Genomic DNA, 11,311 nt, shown 5'->3' on the forward strand with positions numbered 1-11,311 from the left:
AGGTTATTGATATTTCTCCCAGCAATCTTGACTCCAGCTTGTGCTTCTTCCAGCCCAGCGTTCCTCATGATGTACTCTGCATATAAGTTAAATAAGCAAGGTGACAATATACAACCTTGACGTACACCTTTTCCTATTTGGAACCAGTTTGAGCACTAATAATACATAAAATAAACGAAGATCATAAATTATCCCAGATCTGTTCAGGTCAAATTTTGCTACCAAATGAATTTTTAAAAATTCTTGTTCAGTTTTCAGAGGACTGAAGGTTTGGGGTTGCAGATAAGGACCATCCTACCTTGTGTCTCTATAGATAATGGGACGCAGCACAGAGATGTAAAAATGTTTATGGTTGAGGCCTGACCCACCCCAGCTGTGAGGTCTGGGATAAGACAAGACTCCTGACAAGGCCAAGGGTGATGGTGGAGAGAACCATTTGGAGAGGCTATGCTGTTACCCAAGTGTCTGAGCCATTGGTTCCAACTCCACAGATCTTGAGCCTCAGCCCTCATGGGGCCCTGAGCCTTTTCCAGGCATCTGACTCAATCCACTTCTGGAACCGGATCTTTCTCTGGTGGGTCCTCAGGGAAGACCATGGCTGTACTGGTGACCGTGACCTGCCTGACCGTCACAACACCATGTCCACCCGGTCGGCATCCCCAAGCGGTGACGCCGGGTTCAACGTGTGCTGCTTCCTCCGCCTGCCGCAGCTCTGCTCCACCTGCGTGGCCTTCTCGCTTGTGGCCGACATGCGCACTCCGAGAGGGGCCATAGGTAACTGGGCCATGTCCTTCTGGTGCATCTGTTTCGCCATGACCTTCGTCGTTGCCATAGTTGAGTGTTGCAGGCACCCGTCTCACCTTCCTTTCTTCTGGTACAACATCTCTGTCACCTACGCCTGCTACGCCGCCCTCCTCTGCCTCTCAGCCTCCATCATCTACTCCATCACCTACGTCCAGTTCCTGCCTTATGGTCCTAACCGGGACCGGGCCATCGCCGCCTCTGCTTTCTCCTGCATCGCGTCTGTGCTGTATGTCATAGAAGTGGCCGGGATGAGGGCCTGGTATGAGCTCAAGGAGATCTTCTATGTTCATACCATGCGAGCCCTGCTGAAGGTGCTGGAGACCTTCGTGGCTGGTGTCATCTTTGCCTTCCTCAGCAGCCCCTCCCTGTACCTGCACCAGCCGGCCCTGGAGTGGTGCATGGCCGTGTACTCCATCTGCTTCATCCTGGCAGCTGTGGTCCTCCTGCTAAACCTGTCTGAATGGGAATACAGGCTGCCGGTCCCCTTCCCCCTCTTCCAGCTTGTGCTCACCCTGCTCTCCGTCCTCCTCTACGTCAGCGCTCTGGTCCTCTGGCCGCTCTACCAGTTCAGCGAGGAGCTCGGCAGGCAGCCCCAGAGGTCCAGTGATGGGGCTGCAGGGACGAGCTCACCTATGACATGTGCACCTGGGACCAGCGCCGGGCTGTGGCCGTCCTGACAGCCGTCAACCTGCTGGTTTACATGGCCGACCTGGGGGACTGGGCCCGCCAGGTTTCTGTAGGGACTGAGGACCAGCCCAGGGACTCCTGATCCCCTGCTCATAGGAAGTATTCTCACCGAGCTCTGATGTCCTCTTCCTGGCTCCCTCTCTCCCTCCTCACATCCTTCCCCATGCATCACACTCTCTTTTCTGTTCCCTTCCCCCTGCTGCTCTGTCTCCTTCCTGGTTTCCTTGGTTGTTCAAGTCCTCTTTTGCCTCTTTCTCATTTTTCCTTCATTTTCTGCTTTTTGCCCCTTTTCTGGTCGTCCTTGGTTTCTCGTCTTCTGTGTCCTGATCACCCCTCTCCATCTTCCTTCTTCTGATCCATCAGGACCTAAGTCTCCTTCCTTCTCTGCCCACAGCCCCCTCCCGCCTCCTGAGGTGCTGACTCCACAGCACACAGCCCTCTGTGCAGCTGTTCACACCCTGGGCCTCTGGAGGGGCCTCATTGCCAAAGTGTGTCTGTCCCCCTGGCAGTGCTTTAATGGTGTGGTTGGGGAAGTTTAGGGGGTGTGGGAGGGTAGGAAGGGATTGGGATATTTTCCACCCAGTGGAGCAACTGTACTGTGCACCTCTCCTTTAAGTTAAAAACAAAAACCTCTGAAGGTCAGTAATTTCTAGTGGGCGAGATTCTTGCATGAGAAACTCTGGGTTCCTGAGCACTTGGTGCTCAGTCCTCCAAGAGATTGGCTCCAGAATTTTTGCTGGCTCACTAAACATCTGTTGCTTAGAGGGCATCTTAGAGGAAGCCAGGGGTAAATGCCTTCCATCCCTTCCATACTCTCTGGGGAATACCAAAAAAAAAGAGCTGGTGAAGAATCCCAGGGTCTTGAAGACACCTGTCTGCAGTGTTTGTGAGGGGCAGCGATGTGGTCCCCCTGACTCAGTGATCAAAACAGCAGATCTTGCCTCTGCAGGGAGAAGAGCAAGGACACCGCCCACCTTAACGCTGTAGTTTGTCTGGGTGTTTTTTGTTATTTTCCTTTTTATTTCCTTCTGTTCTGGGGGCCAAAAATTACTGAGTGACTGTTCTTCAAGAGAAAGTTTCAACTTTTCTTGGGCAGGTGGTTTGTAGGGGATGGGGGTTGCTGCTTCCATTGTCAAAGAAACTGTATTGTTTGAGTGTGAGGGGACACACACGTGTGTTTTTCTGTGTCAGTTGCTTTTTGATGTTGCTTCCTGCTTCTCTGGGACTCAGGCATAATTTGAACTATATAAATGTGCACATTTTTAAAAATTTTCTGGAGCTTCTTGTTCCTATCAGCACTGCTGTCAATCATAGGGAATGGCTTTTTCTCTTCTCCCACATTCATAATAACCTTTTCAACCTCAATATAAACATGAAAGAAAAGAAAGAAAACAAAACAAAATCCACATACTCTGCTGCTGCTGCTAAGTCACTTCAGTCATGTCCGACTCTGTGTGACCCCATAGACGGAAGCCCACCAGGCTCCCCCATCCCTGGGATTCTCCAGGCAAGAACACTGGAGTGGGTTGCCATTTCCTTCTCCAATGTGTGAAAGTGAAAAGTGAAAGTGAAGTCGCTCAGTCGTGTCTGACCCTTAGCGACCCCATGGACTACAACCTACCAGGCTCCTCCATCCATGGGATTTTCTAGGCAATAGTACTGGAGTGGCTTGCCATTGCCTTCTCCGCCACATACTCTACTTGCTGCAAATTTGCCTAGAGCTCAGAGGTGAGTGAATGAGTGAGCTCAGAGGAGTCCCAGTCAATTTCCACCCTCACCCAAACATAGGTCTCTGGGAGCCCCTCCCACTGACTTCCCACCCAGGCCTGGACTAGCGCCTGGGGGTGTGGCCCAGCCTGTGACACTAGATGTTGGGCCCCACCCCAGTGCCCAGTATCCTGTCCCCTAGCTCTTAAAAGGGCCGTGACAGCATCTGAATGCCTCGCTATAAAGGTGTGTGTTTGTGTGCATGCTCAGTGCACATGTGTGTACATGTGTGTGTGCCGTTGTGCTCCCTGCATTGAGATCAACAAGCCTTTACAGTAACTGGTGGCTGTGAAGGTCCCACAAATCTCCTGTCCTCAATTACAAAGCCTCAGAGCCCAGCATCCTAGTGTCACCAGGACCAGAGGGGCCAGGCAAGCAAAGCTGTGGGAGGGAAGGGGAAGGACCCCTCTCTGCTGCCACTCACTCCTGTACTGGGATGAAGTGTGTGGTCTTCACCCATTGGTAGGGGGGGTGGAGGGGAGAGCCCGCAGAAGGTCATACTATGGCAGGCAAATCTTAAGGAATGAAATAAAATTCATATTTTAAGACAAGAGAAGAAAAATTTGCAAATAAAAAGTTTCTCTGCCCATTTGGGTCTCTTCCTTCCTTGCTAGTGTGCATTGTGAATTAATCTGACCTTCTAAAGAGCAGAAATATCTACTCCACCATAGAGATCAATTTTTCTAGCCCAAGCCATAGAAATTCTTAGAAGATAACACTGCTTACTTACTTACGACCTTATTGAGGTCACTAGATGTATTACTTGTATTCTGTCCATTTTACAAGATTCTTATTTCTTGACTCAATGATGAAAAAAATAAGATAACTAGGCTACTTGAACCCACTTGCAATGCAGGAGACCCTGGTTCGATTCCCATGGTGGGAAGATCCCCTGGAGAATGAATAGGCTACCTGCTCTAGTACTCTTGGGCTTCCCTGGTGGCTCAGTCAGTAAAGAATCTGCCTGCAATGCGGGATACCTGGGTTTGATCTCTGGGTTGGGAAGATCCCCTGGAGGAGGGCATGGCAACCCACTCCAGTATTCTTGCCTGGAGAATCCCCATGGACAGAGGAGCCTGGTGGGCTGCAGTCCATGAGGTCTCAGAGTTGGACACAACTGAGCAACTAAGCATACATTAGCACAGGCTACTTGAAATGAAATATAATATATAATTCTCTAAGATTCATGATTGTAATAGTGTGATTCTAGATATGAGAAGAAGCAAGTGGAAACCGACTCCTGGAACTGAGAGACTTGTAAGACTTGTAAGACAGATGGTCCAGAGTCTTTCAGCTACTGTTGCCAGGACAGGGTGAGTAATATCATGTGAGTGGCCTATCAATGAAATCCCCAACTGACCTGGGAATGAGCATTCCTAGCACCCTGGGACAAATTGGTGAAAAATGTCTCCTAAACCTTGGCTGAAATTAAGGCAGAAACAGAGGGAATTATGTAATAAAAATGTTGCCGACTACCCAATTCTACAAAAATCAAGCCATGACTACCTTGGTGGTCCAGTGCATAAGACTCTGCCCTCCCAACACAGGGCCCCCAGGTTTGATCCCTGGTTGGGCAACTAGATCCCACATACTGCAAGTAAGACCCAGCCTAGCCACATACATAAATAAAAATATATGCTTTTGAAAAAGAGAAACAAGTCATTAGCCACTGCAGTCACTGATCTACAATCTACCCTGAAAGGAATTCAGGGTGAAAATCAGGATAAAGTACTTTGTGCTCTGGGACAAGTGTAAGAACCAGACTTCAGATAGTTAGATATTTTCAGAAGAATTTTTTTATGAGCCCAGTTTCTTGCATCTTCCCATATTCAGAAAAGCACTAAAACCATTACCCAAGATATCTGGTCCTCATGAAGATCACTAACTGTGTGTCCCCAAATCACATATATCCTGCCCCACTTATTACTTCTCCAGGACAGGTCTCAGAGCTTCCTGAGAGATTATCTCCCCAGTTATTCTCCTCAGGTTGGCTCCAATAAAACTTCTATTTCTTTCTTAAGTTGACTACTGACTAATTTTTCATTGATAAACACATTGTTTGTGTGCAGGAGTATCATATTCTTATATTTCCTAAATCAAATGGAACACAGCCCTGGGACCTCACTTCCCGTGAGGATGGAAATGCCTCTGTGCTTTAGTAAAAGAATTGCCCAGGAATGGCCCACCTGAAGGGCTCACTGTCCAAAACTGGCGGTTATTGGAGCGGCTGCTCCATCCCTCCTGTTGGGGGTTAAGGGTCATTTGTCACAGTTCCAAGGCTGGCCCAGTCCCCTCACTGTGGAGCTCAAAAGAGAGTGTAAAGGCCCTCCACTTAGTCTAACCCTCTTGTCATAGAGGAGGAGCAGCTGGACCCCAGGGATGGCAGCACTTGTCCAGAGTCACCCTGTGTGTGGCAGAGTCAGAGTCAGGACCCAGGTGTCCTGTCCCCAGGCTGGCTGTCCGTCCATGGCCCCACACTGCTTGTGACAGGTTGTGGCAGCAGCATCCTCCGGGCTGGGATTCTGCCCCGTCCCCCCTCGTCCTGCACAGACCTGCCCGACCCCCTGAGGAGGGCACTCACTGCTGCTGAGTCAGTTTCCTCATCTGCTAGAGGGGGGAGGGGTGCCAGAGACCCTGGTCCTTCCCAGCACCAACTTTCCCTGATCTTTTCTGCTGGGAGTATAAAGGGACTGACCCCAAATGGTAGAAGAGGCCCTGGACACCCAGAGTGAGAAAGAGGTAGATCAGGGTCCACAGCTGGGTCCACAGTCACATGTGGTCCTGCCTCCAGTCAAGTGGCCCCAGAGCCCTGGTCTGGTCTCCCTGGACATGAACCATGAGTTGCATGGAGAGCAGAGCCCAAGAGATCTGGTTTCTGGTTCCAGTTCTGCCACAGGATAACTCCTGAGCATGGATGAGTCTCGTCACTGATCTGAGCTCCAGTTTCCCATTTATAAAATAGGAAAATTAGGCTAAAATCATGGTTTTTAAGCTATGTCCTCTGGAGACCTTGGTTTCTAGTGAGATGGTGGGGTTGCAAGTAGGGTGTTGGCCGGCCCAGCATTTTCTCTAACTGAGCAATCTGACATGAATCAAACTCCCACTCAAGATCTCATTTGAAAATAAGATTGGAGAGATTGGAGGTGATTCATATGCTCATCTTTAGGGTGGTGGTTAATAAACTATGGTGTAGACAGAAGAAGGAATACTAAACAGCTGGAAAAAAATGAGGATGCTCTCAAATAATGATAAGGAAATATCTCCAATAAATACAAAATAAAAACAGTAAGATATATAATATGCTATTTTAAAATGGATAATAGGGAGAGAAATGCAAATACAAATAAAAATATCTATAGATGATTGGTTTGCATCAAGAAACCCAGAAGGGACACCCATGAGTTCAGTGGAGCAGATGCCTGGTCTTAATCAGGAAGAGGAACTGAAGCGAGAGTAGATGGAGCCACAGGTAGAAGGGAGGTTTCTCAATATGTGGCTTTTAAAAGAATATTTTTATTTTGAACCATGTAAATATATTACCTTGTCAAGAAAATAAAATTTAAGTTTGAAAAATATACCAACTGGAGAAGAAGGGTCAGGGGAGGGATAGTTGGCAGATGGTTTCCATGTTCCCTGCAACTGTGATGGACAGGCTGGGGGAGGAGCTGAGAGATGCCCACACAAGCCTGTCTCCAAAGGCAGAGGGAAGGGAAGAGCCTTGGGTCCAGGGGACTGGGGATGGGGAGCTGTGGCCCCCAAGCCCACTTGCTATGACCAGGACTCCCCCAGCCCTTTAGCACGCACAGTTGATGGAGAAGCCCTATGGTGCCCAAGTCTCAGGCCCTACTCTTGCTCCCTGCCTGTCCTGGGCTCTCTGTTTCCCAAGGCAGTGGCCAAAGGCTCTCTTCTCAGTTGTCCAGCCAGAGCCTCCTCCAGGCAGGGTGATTCTAGCTAACATCCCCACTTCCCAAGACTGTGGCCTGAGCCGCATCCAGAACAGAGCCCGGGGCACAGATGTTCCCATTCTCTGGCTCTGGAGCAGCTTCTTGGAATAATCATGGAGATAGCCTTCCCCAATTTACCTTTGAGTGAAGACAAGAGGATTTCTTCTCTCCTGGGGCATCAGGCACCTGGTTATCTGCGCTGGGAACCAGTGCAGGATGCCAATCCATGTGGCCTTTGTCTGTGTGTTTGTCTCCTGTTTCAAGGTGGCTGTAGGGAGGCAGAGGAGCTGAGGAGAAGGCAGTGTCTAAGGTCTCTACGCTTTCTCTGGCATTTTCTGGCTGGCTCATCAACAGGAAGTGGTCTGGCTGAGATAAGGGTACTGCTGCAGGACCTCTGCCTGGGGCACTGCAGTTAGACCAGGACAAATTAGACCTGGAGATTATTCCTGGACCCAAGAGAAGAGGGAAGGGGCTCAGCCTTTCCTGAGGTTCTAGTACCTGCTGAGTTTTGCAGGAAGCCAGCTAAGGGTCCGACACGACTGAGCGACTTCACTTTCACTTTTCACTTTCACACATTGGAGAAGGAAATGGCAACCCACTCCAATGTTCTTGCCTGGAGAATCCCAGGGACAGGGGAGCCTGGTGGGCTTCCGTCTATGGGGTCACACAGAGTCGGACACGACTGAAGTGACTTAGCAGCAGCAGCAGCAGACGTGAATTCCCAGGTTCTGACAAGGAATAACTGTGTAACCTTGAGCAAAAGATATAATGTAGTTTTGGGGCCTCAGTTCAACATCTGTAAAATGGGGATGACAATAAATATATCTCTGAAGATGAAATAGAAATAAGTCACCTAGTCAGACTGTTGTTGCTGGAGAATTGGCTACTCCATTCCTCTTGGGTCTAAGGTACAATGCCAAATCCAGGGAGAGTTTAAGATCTTGAACCAAGTATCTAGGTTCAAATCCTAGGTCTGCCACTTCCTATCTATGTGATCTTGGCCAGTTGACCTTTCTGTGCCTGTGAAAATGGGAACACAGAGTGCATAGTTCAGGGTTGTTGGGAGGAACAAATGAATTCACAGCAGAGCTTGACCTGCAGTGAGCATGACACGTGTGACCTCTTGTAACTGTTGTGTCCACAGCAGTCCCGCTGCTGCCCAAGTCCTCAGGGCCCCTTTCTCAGCCGACAGAACCTGTGAGCTGTCACCTGAGGTCTCTTCTGGAGCCAGGCTGGGCTGGTGAGGGTTTGCCCAGTTGGTCTTTTCTGAATCTGCTTCTGACCAGGGGTTGGGAGGTGATGACAGGCGCTCCATTCAAGTCCATCTCCTCACCCCCACTCCAACCAGCATCTGTTTCCATAAATCCCTTGAGTGCTTTTTCTGGAAGAAGAGTAAACTTCCTCAGGCAACAGAGCTCTCAGAAACCATCCATCTGGGCAGCTCATGGAGTAGGGCTCCCTCAGGCATATTCCCCTCCCTACATTGACCCTAACAAACCTTAGGACAAATGACACCCTCTCAGCACTATAGCCAAAGGAAGGTACTCCCCTGGTCCCAGCTGCAGCCCTCCTGCCCCTTGGGCTCCCAGCTGCCCACGGCTACCAGCAGCATGCCATCCCTCAGGCCACCAGCTGACCGCAGTGGTCCACGTCCATGCTGAGCCAGGGCCAGCTGCCCATCAGCCCAGACCACTGCCCCCAGTAACACTCTCATTGCTGGTCTGGGACCACTCCTTATTCAAATTTCTAAAAATAAAGGGAGTGTGGTTCTTTCTGGTGTTTCAGGGAGAAGGAGGCACTTCCAGAATATTCTGTTCCTAGACCCTGCAGAGCCTGGCAGAGACCCAGATCCCTCCCTCATCTCAACCTCTGCCCTTCACCACAGGACACTGGCACCCTTGCTTTCTCCTCTTCTCGCTCCACAAACTTGTTTTAAGCTTTGTTCTTGGTGTCAAGAAGTTGCTCCTTATAAGTATGTAAGGAAACAGTGTTCTGCATCATCAAGCAAATAGGGGGACAGAGTCCCCATCCATTTGTAGGAAGCTGACTTTTTTTGTTGAAACAGGCCTAATATGTGATGTGTCTATTATTGTGGCCTGTTGTAAAATAGAATGGAAAACTCTACATTCAGCTTCAAGCAAACTATGAGGCTTAAACATAGACACTACCATACAGATGCACCAAGTAGAGCATTTCCCTTTTTCACTCCTGAATCTATTCCCAGCACTGAACTGAGCTGACACGAGCACGCATTTGTTGAATGAATATGACTTTATAATATAGGCTTATGAATATTACCTTACAGTCTTAGGATCCAGGTTGAACCTCCTGACCAGGATACATTCTGTTCTTTCTGTCATTAGTGGAAATGTTACAGAATCGCTGGGCTTTGTGTTATCTCATTTAAGCAGATGCATTACTTTGCCAACAAGGTCCGTCTAGTCAAGGCTATGTTTTTCCAGTGGTCATGTATGGATGTGAGAGTTGGACTGTGAAGAAAGCTGATTGCCAAAAATTGATGCTTTAGAACTGTGTTGCTGGAGAAGACTCTTGAGAGTCCCTTGTACTGCAAGGAGATCCAACCAGTCCACAATCCTGGGTGTTCATTGGAAGGACTGATGCTAAAGCTGAAACTCCAATACTTTGGCCACCTCATGGGACGAGTTGACTCACTGGAAAAGACTCTGATGCTGGGAAGGATTGGGGGCGGGAGGAGAAGGGGACGACAGAGAATGAGATGGCTGGATGGCATCACCGACTCTGTGGACATGAGTTTGAGAGAACTCCAGGAGTTGGTGATGGACAGGGAGGCCTGGCGTGCTGTGGTTCATGGGGTCGCAAAGAGTCGGAAACGACTGAGCGACTGAACTGAACTGAAATTAAAACACTGCAGCTTCCAAACCCTTAGGGAAAGAAATATTAATACTAATGATTCTACATTATTTCTTAAAAAAAATACTGTGATGGAAAACTGAACACATCAAGAGTCCACTTGCAGTGCAAACTAGTTTGCAGCCCCTGATCTGGAGTAAATCAAGCTGCATGTGCCTATGTCCAGAGTGGGGCCAGGGCCTTCTGGGTCCTCTGTGAGGTGGAGCAGAAGGGGAATAGGTAGGGGGCATGGATTGAGAGTGCCCTGTCAGAGGTCCTCTGAGGAGCCCTTCATGTGCTTTTATTCATTTAATTGACACATAGTAGGTTATAAGCCCATTGCACAGATGGGGAAACTGAGGATATGATGAGTAAATGGACAGGATCATCCAGTTATGAAATGTCTTATCCTTGTAACTCTGGTGTCCATCTTCCCTCTTCCTTCTTTGTCTTTCTGGCACCTCCTCCTTCCTTCCTCTGTCCCAGCCATGACCTTCCCGGCTCCCTGTCTTCCAGTCCACACTCCTGGCTACTGGGCAGGCAGGGCTCAGTCACATCCAGGCTGTGCTCTGACAGAGGCACCATGTCCAGGCTCACAGATTAGAGTGGGAGGGGCTGCTGGGAGACTCAGGCAAACCTCTTGCTTTCCAGGTGGGGGAACAGAGGCCCAGAGAGGACATGTGCCTTACCCAGGGTCACACAGCTGAAACCTCATCCTCTCCTTCCCCAAGTCCTCCCTCTGTGCTTTTAAATGGATCTAAAGTTGTCTTTAGCCTTAGGTGTAAATTGCAGGATCATTTTGTTGAGGTGAGTTGGGAACAGCTTTGGGGACAGACACCCCCATCAGCCCTCGCCCTGATGTCCCTCCTCCACCCTGGCTGTGCCCACTGGGAGGCCAGCAATCTCCAGGGCTCCACTGACAATTGGGGCTCAAGGAGCTTTGTGAGTCCAGGGAGGTTCTCAGATTTGCTTTGTTTCTCTTTCCAGCCTCAGCTTGCCCCAGGGTTTATTATCAGCAAAGGCAACAAGGCTCCTGATGGCAGGAAGCTGACTGGGGCTCAGGGTGCTGGCCCTTCAGCCCTGGTGGCCTCTCAGCAAATAGCCCCTTGGAAACAGGGCAGCTGTCCCTGAGGAGGGGGTGGGCTGGGAGGGGCCTCACTCCCCGCAACACTGGACCCTGGAGGAGCCCCTGGGTGAGCAGGACTGCAGCCCTGGCTGGCGGGACTGTCTTGGGCAGG

At 49.6% G+C, this 11,311-nt stretch overlaps 1 pseudogene; it reads left to right on the forward strand.

The window, feature by feature from the left end:
• The first annotated feature begins 440 nt into the window (after window positions 1–440).
• Window positions 441–2,742, forward strand: LOC129550034 (myeloid-associated differentiation marker-like; annotated as a pseudogene).
• The last annotated feature ends 8,569 nt before the right edge of the window (window positions 2,743–11,311 follow it).

Source organism: Moschus berezovskii, chromosome 21 (genome assembly GCF_049115385.1).
Source record: "Moschus berezovskii isolate FMDL1 chromosome 21, NW_MosBer_1.0, whole genome shotgun sequence".
Classification (NCBI taxonomy): domain Eukaryota; kingdom Metazoa; phylum Chordata; class Mammalia; order Artiodactyla; family Moschidae; genus Moschus; species Moschus berezovskii.